Below are 18,374 nucleotides of genomic sequence, written 5' to 3'. Positions count from 1 at the left end.
AATCTGCAGACCTCTTCAAGAATCTGCAGGAAAAAACTTAAGAATTGCAGGACATCAAACATCTGCTGATGTCCCCCATTCCCAAGTATTACAGGAACTACCCTGCTAAAACCACTTTTGTAAGGCATAACTCTCCTCAGACAGCTGCATCCTCTTCCACATCTAGAAGAGGGGCAAGAAGACCTACCACGTTCAGACGTACTACACCACCTCCTCAGCCCAGAAAACCCTTTCTGGACAGATGAGGTCCCAATAATGCTCAACTGCCTTTCCCACCTACCACTCTCTGCTTGCATTCCCCACTGTCTCCCCCTCTGGCAATCCGTCACCCCAGACCAATGGGTCCTATCCATTATCCAAAAAGTTTACCTTCTGTCTTGGAAAGAAAAAACACCCAAGAAAGATTTTCCTTCTCATCGCAAAAAACAAATTCATCTCCTACCACAAGATGTTCTTCGTCTTTCACTGTTGCAGTCATCACATTTGGGTTATCTGCTTGCAGTAGCCCTCAGTCGGCCTGATTAACAAAGTCATGGGTCCTGCTTTGGTTGCTCTCTCTTCTGTGACGTCTGTTCGTCAGGGGTATAAAACATGCAGCTGACGCTATTACATCTGTCTTTATTGCCGTGCCGTGCGGTTCTCGAAGTGGAAGCAGTTCGCAAATGCTTGTCGGCCGACTCCTGAAATTTTCGTTTTCGAGCTTCAGAACCAAAGTCTTCAGCTAAAGCCAAGTACCCCATTGGGGAAACTTTTTCTTGCTCTAAACAGATGTCAGTAAAAGTAAATAATTGCATTTCTTGTGGAAAGCAAATGCCTCAAAGATTTTAATTCGTACTGTATTCCTTGCTTAGGCTTTAACCATGACGTACCTCACCGTCAGTTTTGTGAGTTATTTAATTAATGAATTAGGCAGCGTCGGTACATTTTTGCTTCTAAATATTTTGTTGCTCGGTTCAATTATCAAGATACGTCTTCGGTAAGACATCTGACTACTGACATTCCGAAACAACGCAGATAAAGACAGAGACAGGCTGCCTAGGTCCAAAGCTGCCGATGACGCTTCTCCTAAGCCAGTTGCTAGTTCGCCGGTACTTAGTGATGTGCTTTTGCAGCCCCTGATACCTGCTACTTCAGATTCGCAGGCCTCTACTTAGACCCATTCGGAGTCCGGTATGCTCTGAGATGCTTCAGCTGTGGAACTTACGGATGTCTACCTTGGATGGGTCCGGAGCCGCTGTCCAGGCACCGGCTTCTGAGGGTTTATTCAGGTCTACTGACTTGCATATCAAACCGACGCCATCTTCTTCTTCAAGGCCTAAAACTCAAACCATGCCTAGAAAACTGATGCCCAGACCGCATGGTCTGGCCTCTATGCCTAAAAAAGAAATGGTAAGAATGTCTGAAGACCTTATTACTTTAAGCAGGGGAAGCCAACCTTCCCTCTCTAAGAGACCTAGGATTGAGTTTGTGTATACTTCTGACCAGGATTCTGAAATTTGTTTCCTCTGATGACCAGGATTTACCCATATCTACCTATGAGGATTCTGATGCTGAGGAGTTTATTCCTTCTGGCCCCCCCCCCTCCCCATGAGGATTTCTCTTTTGGTGAAACCTTGCATACTCTTAGGGAGCATTTTCGTTCGGAAAGTCAGGATTTTTCTGATTCTAAAAAGAGGCTTGGGGATTTCTTACTCATGCCCCAGCGCAGGCCTTTAGCTATACCTCCTGTACTACACATTGTTGATTTTGCCTTTTTGGAATTGAGCCTTGCCCCTGACTACCTCCTGCTCCCAGAAAACCTGATAGATATTGCAGGGTTCCTGACTCTCACAAGTTCTTTTCAAAATTCCCACTGAGGATCCTGAGACCATTTCACAGGGACCCAATGGCATTAAAGCTACTACTGCCAAAAATCCTACCCCCTCTGATAGAGACACTTCTGCAACCATGGCCATTAGGGCTTTAAACTGCCAGTTTCATATGTTAAAGTGTCAGCAGCATATTATTGGATTGCTTAAACAGAAAATTATGTTGATTCCTGATTTGTGCAGAGAATAAGGATTTATAGGATTTAATGCATTCTCCTGAACAGGTTGGAAAACCTACTTTGCAATGTGGTTTTGATTCACTAGAGGCAACTTGCAGGGCTGCTGTCACTGGGTCTGTACTTAGAAGGCATACTTGGCTTAAGGGGCAATCCTTGCCAGATCATGTTAAGGCTAAATTAGTGGATGCTCCCTTAAATCAGGACGCCTGTTTGGCAACAAGGCAGAATTTCTTAAAAAGATGGAGGAAAAAGCTAAATCTATGCAAACTGTTAGATTGCTTACAAGTACAACCTCCAGGGTTTAGTAGGCATTGGGCCTCTAAGAATTGGTCCTTTCCTGCCTCTTCCAGGCCTTCTCAGTTCAAACCCAGGTCCAGCAGAACTCCCAGGGTACGCACAGGACTAAGCAGGGGTGGGGGGGGGGCCCACTTCCAAATCTGGGATTAGTAAAATTTCCCCCTATGGTAAACTGTCTCAATGACTTAACTTTAAAACTTCCAAGCACTTCTCAACTGACTGCCCCTTTGGCAGGAAAGATTGCTCTACATGCAAAAAACTGGGAACTCATTACCCAAGACAAATGGCTTTTAAATATAGATGTTAAGTTGTCAATCTCGCCTTCATTCTTGCTTGATGGGTTCGGAGCCGATCCTCGGCTCCGACTCGGCACTTGCTAAGCTCGAGAGTCACTTTTACCAGCTCGAGGCAGCCCCATATCCCATGATGCAAGGCGGTAAGTACCCAGATCTCGTTTGCCGCTTCGCTTATGAGGTCCTCCTTTTACCAGCTCCTGGTAAGTGATTTGCTACTTCGCTATTTTAGCCCCTTTTAACTAAAAAACCCTTTATTGTTAGTTTTATTTTAGTTTTAAACATTTTCTGACAGAAAATTTACTGTCTCTTCTTATTTTTTTAGTCAGACTTTCTCCCATCCCATCCCCCCCCTGTTAGGGTGTGTGTGTGTGTTTTTTTAGTTATACGTTTTGGTATATTTAATTTAATTTCTTTGACTGGTGTGTGTGTCTGTGTTTGCACCATGTCTAAAGAAAGGGTCTCAGGCTTTAAGAAGTGTGACTCGTGCTGTCAGAAAATGTCTCTGACAGACGGTCACACTTCTTGCCTGTACTGCCTGGGGCCTCTTCACCTGCAGGACTCCTGTGCTATTTGTCATTCTTTCAGCCAGAGAGTCCTGCAGGAAAGAAGGAATAAGTTGATTTTGAGGGGCCTTCTTAAGCCGGAGGGCTCTCCGGCTAAGTCGGCTCCATCCAAGACTGCTAAGTCCTCCAAGGCCCAGGCTTCTGTGTCCAAGCCTGCGGCCTCGGCTCCGACTCGTTCTGAGTCGAGATCGCCCGCTGGAGCCGATTCTGGCTTAAGCCTTCGGCACCGATGGCTATCAGTGCCGATTCTGCATCGACCACTTCGGTGTCGGCTCCGATCGGTTCCGACCACCATGTGGCTCAGGCATTGGTGTCGGCTCCGATCGGCTCCGACACCGTTACTTTTGTGGCTGTATCGGCTCCGGCTGGAGCCGATGCATCGAGGCTACCTGTCGGCTCCGATAAGTTGTCGGCTCCGACAGGTTCAATAGTTTCATCGGTTCCGATGGCTCCTTCGAGGAAGAGGTCTAGGTCTCCTTCCTTGGAGCCGATACTTTCGGCCCGCTTCACCTCTCCTCTCGAACAGAGCCATCGGAGCCGATCTTCAAGGTCATCCAGGCTTTCTGACCATGATTTAGAGAGAGTGGTCAGTAGATTACTTAAGTCACAGGCACTGGCCCAAATGTTACATAGTCCGTCTCAACAGACGGCTATTGGTCCACACCCCGTTGCAGTTCCTCCTTCAACTCTACCCCAGAGCTTGGAGTTGGAGTCTTCGGGAATGGTTACTGCTACGGCTGAGGGACAGATACCCCCTTCTGTTCCTTCAGCCTCTACTCTTATCTCCTCTTCGAGACCTTCCTTAGAGGGATTCGGTGGCCGGGCTTCCATGGTCTCCTCCGAGGGGGTGAGTGGCATCGGACCCTTGTCCGAACCCGCTTCCCCTTGGAGCCTCGGCCTTGGTGAGCTCGGCTCCGACATCTGCCTCGGAGACTTCCCTTTCGGTGGTCCCTGGAGTTCCTAGCTCTTCAGAACGGGTTCTCTCGGACCTTCCTGGGAGGGGAGCATTCGAGGTGATGAAGAGTGTGCTGGCCACTGGTATCAGCCAGCAGTCTGTTCCCTTAGCTCCTCCCTCTGTAGTGCCTGTTGACATCTCTGCCACTTCTCTTGCTACAGGACCCAGAGATCCTCCGCCTCAGGTTTCCCCATTGGGAATATCCCCCTCTTCCGAGGATTCTCCTGATGTTTCGGGAGATCCTCCTAGAAAGAGGACTTGTAAGAGGAAACATATAGACTCCCCCGAGTCTATCACTTCAGATACTGACTTAGATGAGTCAGAGGGATCCCCAAGATCCCCTCTGAGGATGTCTCCTTCTCAGACATCCTAGAACTCCTTAAACAGAGGGAAACTGGCCCACCAATAATCCCTCTGAGGATGAGTCAGTATACCTAGAGGCGTTTGGATCTCGGCCCTCCACCTCCTGGGTGTCTCCGCCTTCGACCCCTTATGCAAGTTATTGCCCGAAGGCGTGGGCTGCTCCTGACTCTGTAGAGCCAGTCCCTAGGAGGCCTTCAAAATTTATTACTGCCCGTGTGATAAGCAATTCCTCACTAAGGGTGTCCCGCTGATGCCATGGTGGTGGCTGCTGCCACCAAGAAGGAACTTGCAGATCCTTCCGTACCCGTCCATCCTCCTAATAAGGACTCTAGGACCATGGATAGGTACGGTAAGCGGATGTTTTCCTCAGCGACCTTTGCTATGCGTTCGCTGAATTACCTGTGTCACTTCACCAGACTCCAAAGAGATATCCTTAAGGAGCTAGGTGATGTTGTACAGGATCCTACAGCTGCAGGAGCTCAGGAAAAAATTGCATCGCAGCTAGGAACCCTTAATTCCATTGCAAACTCCTCCATGCGGCTTATATCATATGTTGCTGATGGAGCGAGTAGGGCCGCAGGTACAGGTGTGGCCCTTAGACGCCAAGCCTGGATGCGGCTATGTGACTTTGCAGATCCCTTTAAGGCCCTTCACAAATTCTCCCTTTGATGGGTCAGCTTTGTTCGGCCCTCAAGTGAAGGAAACTTTGACCAGGTGTGAGCAGGACGGCAAGACTCTTTCTGCCGTAGAAGTCCGTTTTTCCACCCCTTCTAGACCTTACCCCAAAGGACAGAAAGGTGGCAAAATGTGGTTCCAAAATCCCAAGGAGTCACGCCGATTCACGTGGTCAGTTTACCCCTAGAGGCAGAGGGGTAACAACAACAGACGCTCTAGAGGCAGAGGGGTCCAAAAACAGGGAAACAGAGAGCCTCTCTGACCAGCCCTTTCAGCATCCCTGAGATGTTGCCCGGCTGTCCATCCTTGGAGGCAGTCGGGGGAAGACTATCGCTGTACCCAGAAGCCTGGCATTCCCTCACTCAAGACAGATGGGTACAGTCGATCATATCCGAGGGTTACAAAATTCCTTTCGAGGAAAGTCCTTTCTATCACTCAAATTCCCTTCCAGATGTACCACCCGGTCTAAGGGAAATTGCAGAGTTAGAAGTCTTAAAACTTCTGCAAAAAAGAGCCATTCAGCCAGTCACAGATCATTCAGAGCCCGGAATCTACTCAAGGTTCTTTTTGGTCCCCAAAAAGACGGGAGACTGGAGACCAATATTGGATCTCAGCAGACTCAACAAGTCTGTGAGGAAGACAAGATTCCGAATGGTCACTCTTCAGTCAATTCTGCCCTTCTTACAGAAGGACAACTGGATGTGCTCAATAGATCTTCAGGATGCATACTATCACATCAAAATCCACAGACGCTCCAGGCGATTTCTCCGCTTTCGGCTGGGGTCCAGTCATTTCCAGTTCAGAGCCCTGCCCTTTGGTCTCACTACAGCCCCCAGAGTGTTCACCAAATGCATGGCAGTGGTCACGGCTCACCTGAGACGTCAAGGATTCCAGGTGTTTCCGTATCTCGACGACTGGCTCCTTTCAGCCACCTCCAGGCATCAGCTTATTCAAGCCAGGGATTACACAATAAAGCTTTGTACTCTTTTGGGCATCTCGATAAACTTCGAAAAGTCATCCTTATCGCCCTGCCAGTCTATTACTTTCATAGGCAAACTTAAACACTGTTCGGATGTCAGCTACCCTTACAGATCAAAGAGTTTCAGACATTCAAAGTCAAGTCAGGATCATTCTAGCCAACAAGAAAGTACAGGCCAGAACGGTTCTAAAGGTATTAGGCCTCATGGCTGCGGCCATTACTCTTCTTCCCCTGGCTCGCTTCTACATGCCTTCTTCAGTGGATGCTGTTCACACAGTGGTCGTACCAACAACTTCCAATGCGTCACCAGATTCTGGTGACACAGACTTGCAAAGATCATCTTGCTTGGTGGATCACATCTCCCCAGGTTCACCAAGGCAGACACTTTGTACCTCCATCCCCGGTAGCCACTGTCACCACGGATGCCTCCCTGATCGGGTGGGGGGGTCATTATCAGGGCAGGATCGTTCATGGGACGTGGCAGCCGTCAATACCACCTGCACATAAATGTCCTGGAGATGAGAGCAGTGCTTTTAATGTTGCAAGCCCTCAACGACTTTCTTCCCGTAGGGACAATTGCAGTCCACACAGACAAACATGTCTGTAGTTTGGTATATCAACAAACAGGGCGGAACCAAGTCCTACCCTTGTGTCGAGAAGCGCTCAGACTATGGCAATGGGCAATCTCCTCTCATCGGTTTCTGGTAGCAACGCATATCCCTGGGAAAACCAACATTGTAGCGGACAGATTGAGCAGAGCTATTCTCATGCCTCACGAGTGGTCTCTCAAGCAATCTATAGCGGAAGAGATTTTTCTGGAATGGGGTCGTCCATGTTGCGATCTTTTTGCTACTCCCCAAAACAGCAAATGCCCAGACTTCTTCTCTCTTCCCTCTTCCAGGCCATCCCCCCAGAGACGCTCTGACCCAGGATTGGCCCCAGGGACTTCTTTATGCCTTCCCTCCATTTCCTCTGATCCCTCAAGTTATCCAGAAGGCAACCGATTTGAGAGCCAAATTGATTCTCATTGCCGCTTACTGGCCTCGACAAGTTTGGTTCCCTTCCTCCATCATCACCTTTTGGTGCAGCTGGCATCTGGACCCAGTGCCAGATCTTCTGATTCACCAATCCGGTCAGCTGCACCGGTCTATCCCTTCTCTCAACCTCACAGCATGGTTGCTCCACTTCCTTCCTTAGCCAGGCTTCCTTTGATCTCTAACCCAGTTAGAGACATCATAGTAGCTTCTTTAAAATCCTCTACCAGGAGGATTTATGCAAGCAAATGGAAACGTTTCTCTTATTGGGCTAAGGCCAAGAGTATTGATCCTTTCACTGCCCCTGTTCAGGCAGTCCTGAACTTCTTAGCAGAGATTTTTCATGCAGGCTCCTCTTCTTCCACAGTCAGAGTTCAATTGGCTGCTATCTCGAACTTTCATGTCGGGATCGCAGATCACAATATTATGTCCCATAGGCTCTGCAGGGCCTTCTTGAAAGGAATTTTCCTGCTAAAGCCTCCAATCAGGAATCCTCCTCCTCAGTGGGATCTAAATTTAGTGCTGTCATCCTTGATTCTTCCCCCCTTCGAGCCAGCTGTTTCTTGTTCCCTGAAATTTCTTTCTTGGAAAACTTTATTCCTAGTGGCTATTACATCGGCCAGGAGGGTGTCTGAACTTCATGCTTTATCGGTTCGACCCCCCTATTTGGTTTTTCACAAAGACAGAGTATCATTGAGAACTAATCCGACCTTTTTGCCTAAGGTCGCCTCAAAGACCAATTTGAATCAATCCATTGATCTCCGTGTATTTTTCCCAAACTATTCAGACAGAGCCGAACAAAAACTACATTATCTTGATGTCCACCGTCAACTCAGATATTATTTGGACAGAACAAAAATTTAGGAAATCTGATCAACTTTTTGTTTCCTATGCGGATAATAAGAAAGGCCTTCCTGTTTCTAAAGTGACCTTGTCTAGATGGCGTTCTTCGGTCATCTCTGAAATTTATCTGCTCAGGGGAAAACAGCTGTGCTCAAAACCTAAAGCACATTCAACTAGGAGCTTAGCTACTTCTACAGCCTTTCAAGCTAGACTTCCTTTAGACACTATTTGTGCAGCGGCCACTTGGGCCACTCCTCATACTTTTGTTTCCCACTACAAATTGGACTTGGCCTCCAGGGGCAGAGCCAGTTTTGGCTCTACAGTCCTCAAGAGTCTGTTCCATTGAGCCACCCAGGATAGAGGTGCTAGGACGCTGGTCCCATCAAGCAAGAATGAAGGCGAGATTGACAACTTAACATTAAGAAGTTATGTACCTACCATAACGCTCCATGTTAGTTGTCTTCTCGCCTTCTTTCTTGCGACCCTCCCTCCTTCCCCCAGGCCTGGACAGACCTTTCTATAAGAAATTATTAAGCTGAAGACCATTCAGACCTGGTCCTTCTTCCATCCTGTAAGTTTTCTTTCTTCCTTTTGGAAGTGTTTTTATGCTTGGTGCTATTGCCCTTTGTCATCAAACGAGATCTGGGTACTTACCGCCTTGCATCATGGGATATGGGGCTGCCTCGAGCTGGTAAAAGTGACTCTCGAGCTTAGCAGTGCCGGAGCCGAGGATCGGCTCCGAACCCATCAAGCAAGAAAGAAGGCGAGAGAAGACAACTAACATGGAACGTTATGGTAGGTACATAACTTCTTATTTCCCAATGATACAGATTTCACTTCCACACATTACCAACCACAAACCGTTGACCCAGCTCTACCCCCAAATCAGTGTGCAGAGGCCCAAAAGCAAGTACTCTCTCTTAAGCATAAAGGCTATTCAGACTGTACCAGAAGAGGAAAAGGGACAAGGTTTCTACTCGACTTTTCCTGGTACCCAGAAAAAAACTTATGGCATCCTATTTTGGACCTGTCTAATTTAAACACTTTTTTGGTGTTTCCAAAATTCAAGATGCTAACTCTTCACCAGTTGCTTTCTATGCCTGGTTGGCAACACTTAATTTAAAGGAAGCATACCTGCACATCCCAGTCAGGGAATTTTGCAGAAGATACCTATGCTTCAAAGCAGGCTACATGCACCATCAGTTCACTGCACTGCCCTTTGGCTTATCTACTGCACCCAGAGTATTCGCAAATTGCCTAGCTCCAGTCATTGCATTTTGCAGGCAAAGAAATATTCAAATATACCCAAACCTGGACGATTGTCTCATTCAGGCAGAAAGCCAGGACGTACTTTTGAATCATCTGGCTTTTGTACAAAGGATGCTAACTTGTCTGGGGTAGACCATAAATGAAAAGAAATCACACCTGGTACCCTGTCAACAAATTATATTCCTGGGAGCAAGCTTTAATACAACTTCCCAGATTGCTTTCCTAACACCAGAGAAGCAAATTCATTTGACAACCTACTTCAAACAAGTGGCCAGAAAAACCTTGCTGTCTGCAAGACAAATGCTGCCAGCGTATGGGGTTCATGGCCTTCTGCATTCTTCTAGTTCTATATTAAAGACTGCATATGAGGAAACTGCAGTGGTATCTAAAAAACCTATGGTGTCAACATTCTCAGGATCTAGAATCAATGATTCCTATCATACCTTGTCTACGGTTAAAGTTCCTTTGGTGGGCAGAGGCCTGCCACCAAAACAAGGGACTACCATTCACTCTACCCCGTGCCGCCCATATCCTAACTGTCCCATCAGAGTATGCATGGGGGTCCTCACCTGGCAGGGAAGTGCATTCAGGGCAAATTGAACCCAAGTCAAATGCAACTGCATATCAATAAAAAATAAATGTTAGCTGTACAGAATGCTCTGACAGCTTTCAAGGACCACATTCTTCCAGGACAATTAATGGTAAAGACTGACAACACCACTCTTATGTGGTACATAAACAAGCAAGGGGGTACCCATTCTTACCTCCTCTGCAGACTAGCCATGGCACTGTGGAACACAGCCTTGAGCTACCAAGTACATCTACAGGCTCAATTCCTGCCAGGAAAACTAAATACACTGGCAGACGGACTAAGCAGATACCTAATGGACCCACACGAGTGGAAACTGGAACCAAAAACTTTCAGCATGTTGACAAACAGATGGGGGAGCCCAGATATAGACATGTTTGCCTCCCCCCAGAACTACCAATTGGACAAATTTTGCACAAGGATGCCCCACAAACAAGCTTGGAAAGTGGATGCTCTGTCCTTCAGCTGGAAAAACCTATCAGTTTGTGCCTTTCCTCCTCTGCCTCTCCTGTCTAAAGTACTTCTAAAGATCAAGCAGGACAAACCAAGGAAGATATTGTTTGCACCAGACTGACCACGCCAACACTGATACCCCCTCTTGTGCAGTGTGTCACTGTTGGCTGCATGGCACCTGCCTCAGACCCCTACCCTGTTGTCTCAGCAGGCGAACCAGATTCTGCACCCTCAGCTTCAAACCCTGAACCTAGCAGCCTGGCTAATTACCTAACCTCTCCTTTACCCATCCCTCTGTAAACAAGTGATGGATATCATTTTAGAGGCAAGGAGGCCTAGTACTAGAAAATCTTATGCTGACATTTGGAAAAGATTCTCTGCCTGGAACCAATCTCAAGGGATAAGCACAGCAGCGCCCAATTTACCTTAGATTATTCAATATTTAACTGAGATGCTTCACAAGGGCCTTTTTTTCCCCTCCATCAAAATTCACGATTCAGCCATTTCAGCTCATTATAACACAGAACCTCCCCTCTTCTCTCATCCACTGCTCAAGCAGTTCTTCAGAGGGAACAAAAATTTAAGACCACCCAGGAGAGCCCCAGCTCCAGCCTGGGACCTTAACTTTGTATTGGAGAAAGTCACTCTTCCTCCTTTCAAGGCAGCTGCTACTGCAGATTTAAACTTCCTTTCTTGGAAAACAGCCTTCCTTTTAGCAATCACTTCAGCAAGAAGGGTATCTGAATTACAGGCCCTTATGGCAAGGGAGCCTTTCATAATCTTTTATATGGACAGGGTGCTCAGAACCAATCCCTTCTTCATGCCCAACGTGGTATCCAGTGTGGCTCTTAATCAGTCCATTCATTTGCCAACCTTCTTTCCTAATCTACAGAACAAAGGGGAACATATACTGCACTCCTTAGATTTTCACAGACAACTTAGATTTTACTTGGATAGGACAAAACCTCAAAGGAAATCTGAACAACTGCTGGTGGCATTTGCTGCAGGGACAGTGGAGAAGGCTACTTCAAAGCAAACCATTTCTAAATGGGTAGGCCATTGCATTAATTTCTGCTATAAGCAGCATGGAAAACCTATCCCACAGGGGATCAGACCCCATTGAACCAGAGCTGCATCTACCTCTACAGCCTTTCTCGGAGGTGTCCTTACCAGGGACATCCTAGAAGCTGCTACCTGGAGTTCTGTACATACTTTCAACATTTATTACCATTTGCCAATTTTCAGATACAGTCTCCCTTAATGCATTTTGTAGCATTGCAAGACACTGTTAGCAAACGTGATGCCACTGTGAAAAATGATTACTTTTGTGTTAAACTGAATGAATGCAACACTGTTTTTGTTAACACTGATAAAGATTCTAGATCAGATAAAGGAGAAGAATTCCAGAAAGTTAACAAGGGATGCCCAGGATTATGAAGGTCGTCTAGCTTATCCATTAGTTAAAGTACATAATACTGGTGACAACAACTTTAATAACATCAATGAAGTCAATGGTGAGGAAATTAATGATGAAAATGAATATCAAAGTGACACCACCCTAGGTCCCATCCCTTTAGGACAACCCTTACGGAGGTCAGAGAATTTGAGAACAGACTCACCAGTACAGGAGGCCTCAGAATACAGCATATCAGGGGGAAATACACAACCAACAACAGTACAATCAAGGACAGGGGAGGGGGAGACAAGGGAACTGGCACTAAACTATATGTTGCCTGACAATGAAGAGGCAAGTTATTATTGTCAATGTCTAAAACGACTTCAAAATTTACAACTTAAGTAGTGTCAGTTACTAAGGATTGGGCAAACCTCTTTGAGAGAGCTCTTAACTTTGTACCTTCCAAACATTTTAACATAGAAAAAACTTTGCTTGACATTATGATTTTCACTAGAAATTTGAATTTTAGTGCCACTATGGGTGGAGAAGCAAACAGAAATACTACCATCACTACTTGTAAAAAGGCAAGTGTAAGTAACCCTCCGTTACATCCCAGTATACAATTCTACCAAAAGATTTGCATGAATGACATTTAGACAACTTTCTAAAAATCTGAATTCAAATTTATTACATAATTTAACTAAAGAGGAAACCATACTTAGGAAAGTTATCCCAGTGGTCAACGAACTAAATCACCAGCTGAAACAGCAAAAAAACACCAGGAATCCGGACTCTATGCTCGAACAGTTGAATTTATTGGTACAAGAGATGGTTAAGCGCTTTCCACAGTTCACTACTGTCTTCATCAGAACAACATGTAACAAAAGTTAATGCCTTATATACAAACTAAAAACCCGCCAAAAACAACAATTAATCAATTATATAATTAACATTTAAATAATGTGCAAATCTTAAAGCTATACCTAAAGCTTCCATATATAAGGTTATATCTGACATTCCCATGCTATCTGGAACTAGGACAATAAGCAATCCCACACAAATTACATATATAAAAGTTTAAAATATAACTGTGTTGAAAGATAACATCTAGCTATCACATATTCCAACTTTAAAAATGAATTTGATATACATTATAAGGAATTTGATATACATTATAAAAGGAAATTTCATTTCCATTAAAAAAATTTTTTTATTTTGCACTTTTAATTAAAATTTATGCTTATACATGAGATTCATAAAATGGGACAAGTATGTATATAAATACTACCACTAATACGCTTAACAAAAAACATAGGAATATATCCACAGTGGGTATATTGCAAGTTTCATTAAATTAAACCTTTACTAAGGGTTTGGTGGGAATCATCTCATTAAGCCCCGGGGGGGTGGCTGCATCTAACCTAATCTGCCACCTAATCTCCCTCTCACCCAAGTAGTGTCAGTTACTAAGGATTGGGCAAACCTCTTTGAGAGAGCTCTTAACTTTGTACCTTCCAAACATTTTAACATAGAAAAAACTTTGCTTGACATTATGATTTTCACTAGAAATTTGAATTTTAGTGCCACTATGGGTGGAGAAGCAAACAGAAATACTACCATCACTACTTGTAAAAAGGCAAGTGTAAGTAACCCTCCGTTACATCCCAGTATACAATTCTACCAAAAGATTTGCATGAATGACATTTAGACAACTTTCTAAAAATCTGAATTCAAATTTATTACATAATTTAACTAAAGAGGAAACCATACTTCTCGATAATATATCTAATAATAAAGCCATTTGAGTCATGAAACTAGACAAGGGAGGATGTCTTGTGGTCATGGACCAGGACAGGTACATAGAAAATATGTTAGGACATTTATTTGGGGAAGGGTACCAGGAAATTTCCCGTAATGAACTTAACATTGCATGCAGACATATGGACATTGTTCTCGTGGATCTACTTTTGAATGACCAGATAGAAGTAGAATTTAACTATTGTACACAAAACAACCCTAGGATCCCAACAATATTTGGGATACCTAAGATTAAAAAGAAAATCTTGTATCCAATTTTAAGACCTATCGTGAATGCAAAAGGGTCCAAGACTTTAACTATAGCCAAATATATAGACCTCCAGTTAAAGAACTGTCTGGGGTCTTTTTCTCATATCATCAGAGACTCATGGGATTGTTTGAAAAAGATCAACTAGGAATATTTCAGTGATGACATCATTTTCACTACAATTGATGTCAAGGACTTTAGTGTCATTCCCCACAAAGAAGGCACTGAAATGTTTTATGCCTTCCTATGTCAACAGACCAAGTTTTCACACACCAAAATACTTGCATTAAGGACATTTATTTAACTTGTGTTGGAGAACAGTTTTTTGACTTTCGAAGGTCATTTATTTAAACAAACCACAGGGGTAGCTATGGGGGCAGCGTGTGCACCAGTTTTTTGCCAACATTGCTCTGACTCGGTGGGAACTGTCAAGTTTTTTCATCCTCAGGGATGTCCCATTGTAAGTTTTACGGTCGTTGCCTGGATGACATCCTCATTTTCTAGGGTGGAGACCATGACCAGTTGCATGAATTCTTACTGTTCCTCAATTCAAGCACTACATTCCTGAAATTCTCCATGGAAACTAATTCTGATTCCATTAGTTAATATCAGAATTGGCAAAGACTATATCAATAGCGTATTTTTCTCCACCATCTGTCACAAACCTACATACTCAAACTCCTTTCTCCATTTTGAGAGTGGGCACCCTGTGCATCAAAAAAGATCCTTAGTCAAAGGCCAGGGGATGAGACTAGCCCACATGGTTAGCAGGATGGAAGATTTCCAGAAGGAAAGGGATGTTTTATTGAGCATGCTTTTAAGAAGAGGATATCCAAAAGAATGTGTTATACCTTTGTTGGAAGAAGTTACTAAAAAGAGATTAGAGGGACATTTCTATCCCTTACTAGGAATGGATATTACCAGATTGTGTGCACCATTGGAGAACAGTAACAACCGTACTGATAGTTTTCACAATGGGCTCATCCTCACATACACCCCACAGTTCCCATTGATTCGGGACATTGTTTTCAAAAACTGGTTCATTCTCAACAGTGATGAAAGCATAGGTCAGAAGGTTGGTGAAGCCCCCGTAGTGGTTTACAGAAAGGACACCAGCATCAAGAATATCCTTGAAAGAAATCCATGTAGTAGTACCACCAGTAGACTGGGAAAAATGACCAAATGTGGGCAGTGCACACAGTGTAAGCACATATTAGAGGGAGACATGGTTTTACTCAAAGGTTATGGATGGGTTAGATTATTTCAGAAATATAATTGTGGCAGCAAAAAAGTAATTTATGCCAGCATTTGTCAGACCTTTATGTGCTTCTATATCGGAAAAACCAAAAATGCTTTTAGAACCCGTATTTATCAACATATTTATGATATAGACAAATGTAATATTACAAATGCATTAGCCAAACATATCAACCTTCACCCAGGTCACTATTTCAAGTTTATTGTTCTTGAACAGATCATCATAGACAAAAGGGGCGGCCCTATTGACCATTTACTGGAGTATAAAGAACTGTTATGGCAATTGAAGTTCAATGCCACCACTAGCCCAGGGCTCATTGATATGGTTTCGCTTAGCAGCTTTTTAAAATTAAAAGCAGACTTCTGCATTTAAATATTCCATGTTTTTTGCAACCATGACAAGAATGTTATTGATTTTATTTGTTCTTGGTTATGAAAATATAGCTACAAAGATATCATACCTATGGTCAAAATTTATATGAGTTGCTAGTAAAATGCATTAAGGGAGCCTGTACCTTTAAAAGTGGATGTACTTTTTATAGTCTTTTTAATTGATTTATTGCACTGTTTGTATAAGATTCAGTGTGTAACTTGATTTTATTCTGAAGAAGTCATAGTTAAAAATTGACGAAAGCGCTCAATAAAATTTTACTTTTACTTTGCTGGTCATCCAGTTCGCTTTGTATTTTCTTTGTTTTGTTCCTTTTGGTTTACCATTTGCCGTTTTTGTTTTCTAAATCCAGAGCTGGCTTTGCCACTGCAGTCTTGCAGGGCCTTTATAGCTGGTTCTAATGCTATCTAAATTCCTCCTCCCATCCTTAGCTTTGGGAATCTACCGAAATCTGATGACTGCAACAGTGAAACACGAAGAACATAGTACGGTTATGTAGACTTACCATAAATGTAGATGTTGGAGTATATTCACTGTTGCAGTCCTGGTTACCCTCCCTCCAGCCCCCTGACTTATTTTGGCTATACCTCTACTCTCCTTTAGTATGCTGAAAAGCTTTTTAGTGTATTTGCTTTTTTTGTTGGAGGTATAACCTTTTGTCTGTGTGTGTGTGTGTGTGTGTGTGTGTGTGTGTGTGTGTGTGTGTGTGTATATATATATATATATATATATATATATATATATATATATGTATATATATATATATATATATATATATATATATATGTATATATATATATATATTTTTTTTGCTTACCATTAAGGGGGCACCTGAGATCTGGGGCAAGAAAACCTGATGTAATGGCGTCAGCTGCATGTTTTATACCCCTGACTACCTGACGTCATGGGAGAAGAGACCGCAACCGATGCAGGACCAAAGACTTTAATCAGGCAGACTGAGGGCTACTGCAACAGTGAATACACTCTAACATCTACATTTATGGTAAGTGTACACAACTGTACTATTTGTCAGGCCTACTAAAGCTAGGCACCATAGAACCTGTCTCCTCAGGGCAGAAAGGAAGGGGATTCTACTCCCGTCTCTTTCTAGTCCCTAAAAAAGATGGCCCCTGGAGACCCACTTAGATCTCTTCTTTCTAAATCTACACCTTCAGGTACCCTCCTTCAAAATGCTGTCACTCCAACTCTGCTGCCTCTAATTCCAGCCAAGGCCTTTATGGCCACCCGGGACCTAAAAGAAGCCTTACCTACACATTCCCATCAGGACTTCCCACAGACAATTCCTGCATTTCTCTGGACCTTCCTCTCATTTCCAGTTTGCTGCCTTGGCCTTTGGTTTATCGACTGCCCCCCTGAATCTTTACAAAATGCCTAGCACTAGCCGTTGCCTTCTGCAGAACTCTGGGAATCCAGATTTACCCATATTTGGATGACATCCTAGTAGTAGCAGAGTCCAAAGATATCCTCTCAAGATCCCTGCACTTCACCATGTCCCTTCTACAAAATCTAGGGTTTACCATCAACCTCCCAAAGTCCTCCTTGAACCCGGGCCAGGGCAAGATTTTCCTAGGTTGCAGAATCAGAACGGACAAAATGAAGGCCTTCCTCCCACAGGACAAGGTTCTATCTTTGACTTCCCACTTCCTGGAAATCCTTCATTCCCAGAAGGTGACAGCAAGGCAATTTCTTCGTCTCCTGGGCTTAATGTCAGCAACCATCCCTATGCTACCGCTGGCCAGAATGCACATGCGCAAATTACAGTGGTACCTCAAAAACATTTGGTCCCAACACCGACATCACTTAGAACAGGTTATTCTCCTCCTTCCCTGTCTAAAGACAGAAATCAGCTGGTGGATCCAGCAAGTTCATCTAAACCCGGGGCTCCCACTGCAACCCCCCACCCTAACCCAAACAATGCATAGAGATGCCTAGGATTCCGGTTGGGGGGCAACACTGGCATCCTACAGAGTCTAAGAAAAGTGGCACCCTTCTCGCAGACCAAGCACGTCAATGTCAGGGAAATGCCAGCAGTCTTCCTAGCTCTGAAGACCTTTTTTTCCTCTTCTGGTACTTAGGGTGCTCCTGATAGTGACCGACAATACCAAAGGCCTACCAGCTGCACAGGCTGACCCTGCTGATATGGGACCACCTAATCTCTCGCCACAACTTGGTCCTGCAGGCGACCTACATCCCCTCGCAGGACAACAAGCAAGCAGATCTCCTAAGCAGGACTTCCTCTCCACAGCACGAATGGATGCTGGACAGGGGATTTTCCTAGACATTGTCCACCAGTGGGGTACTCCACAAATAGACTCGTTTGCCTTGCCCCAGAACAGGCAGCTTGCAGACCTGCTCAAAGGCCTACTCCCCCTCCCAAGAAATGTTGAAAGTGTCCACTCTTCATGCTGTAGGGAAGTTTCTTTATGCCTTCCCCCTTCCCAATGATTAAGAAAGTCCTCCTGAAAATCCAGAAGGGCAAACCAAAAATCTTGTTGGTGACTCCCTACTGGCCAAGGCAGCACTGGTTCCCCCTAGTTTTCAGTCTAGCCAAGGGCAGTCACTACAAGTTACCATACAAGGTGGATCTACTGACAGAAGACAAAGGGACTCTCCTTCACCCACACTTGCAGAGGTTAACTCTGACTCTGTGGGTGATAAACATTTGATCCCCTTCAGACACAACTAATCAGAGGACATGCTTTCAGTCCTGAGGGAGGCAAGGAAACCTGCCACCAGAAAATCATACCTAGCTAAGTGGGAAAGATTTACAAAGTGGTGTCACGACAAGGAAAGGGACCCTTGCTCTGCAGATGCCCCCCTTGTTCTCACTTGTGTGTCAGTAGGAGGCGAGGAAACCTGCCACCAGAAAATCGTACCTAGC

The 18,374-nt window shown here is 44.4% G+C and overlaps 1 protein-coding gene across 4 annotated transcripts in view; it reads left to right on the top strand.

The window, feature by feature from the left end:
* The window catches only part of EPC1 (enhancer of polycomb homolog 1), a 1,950,735-nt gene that overhangs the window by 679,432 nt on the left and 1,252,929 nt on the right, over nt 1-18,374 (top strand). The window lies entirely within an intron of this gene.

This window comes from Protopterus annectens, chromosome 3.part1 (assembly GCF_019279795.1).
Source record: "Protopterus annectens isolate FY-2018-M chromosome 3.part1, PAN1.0, whole genome shotgun sequence".
Classification (NCBI taxonomy): domain Eukaryota; kingdom Metazoa; phylum Chordata; order Ceratodontiformes; family Protopteridae; genus Protopterus; species Protopterus annectens.
Note: the sequence above shows the minus strand (reverse complement) of the source record. Positions and strands in the feature narration are given on the sequence as shown.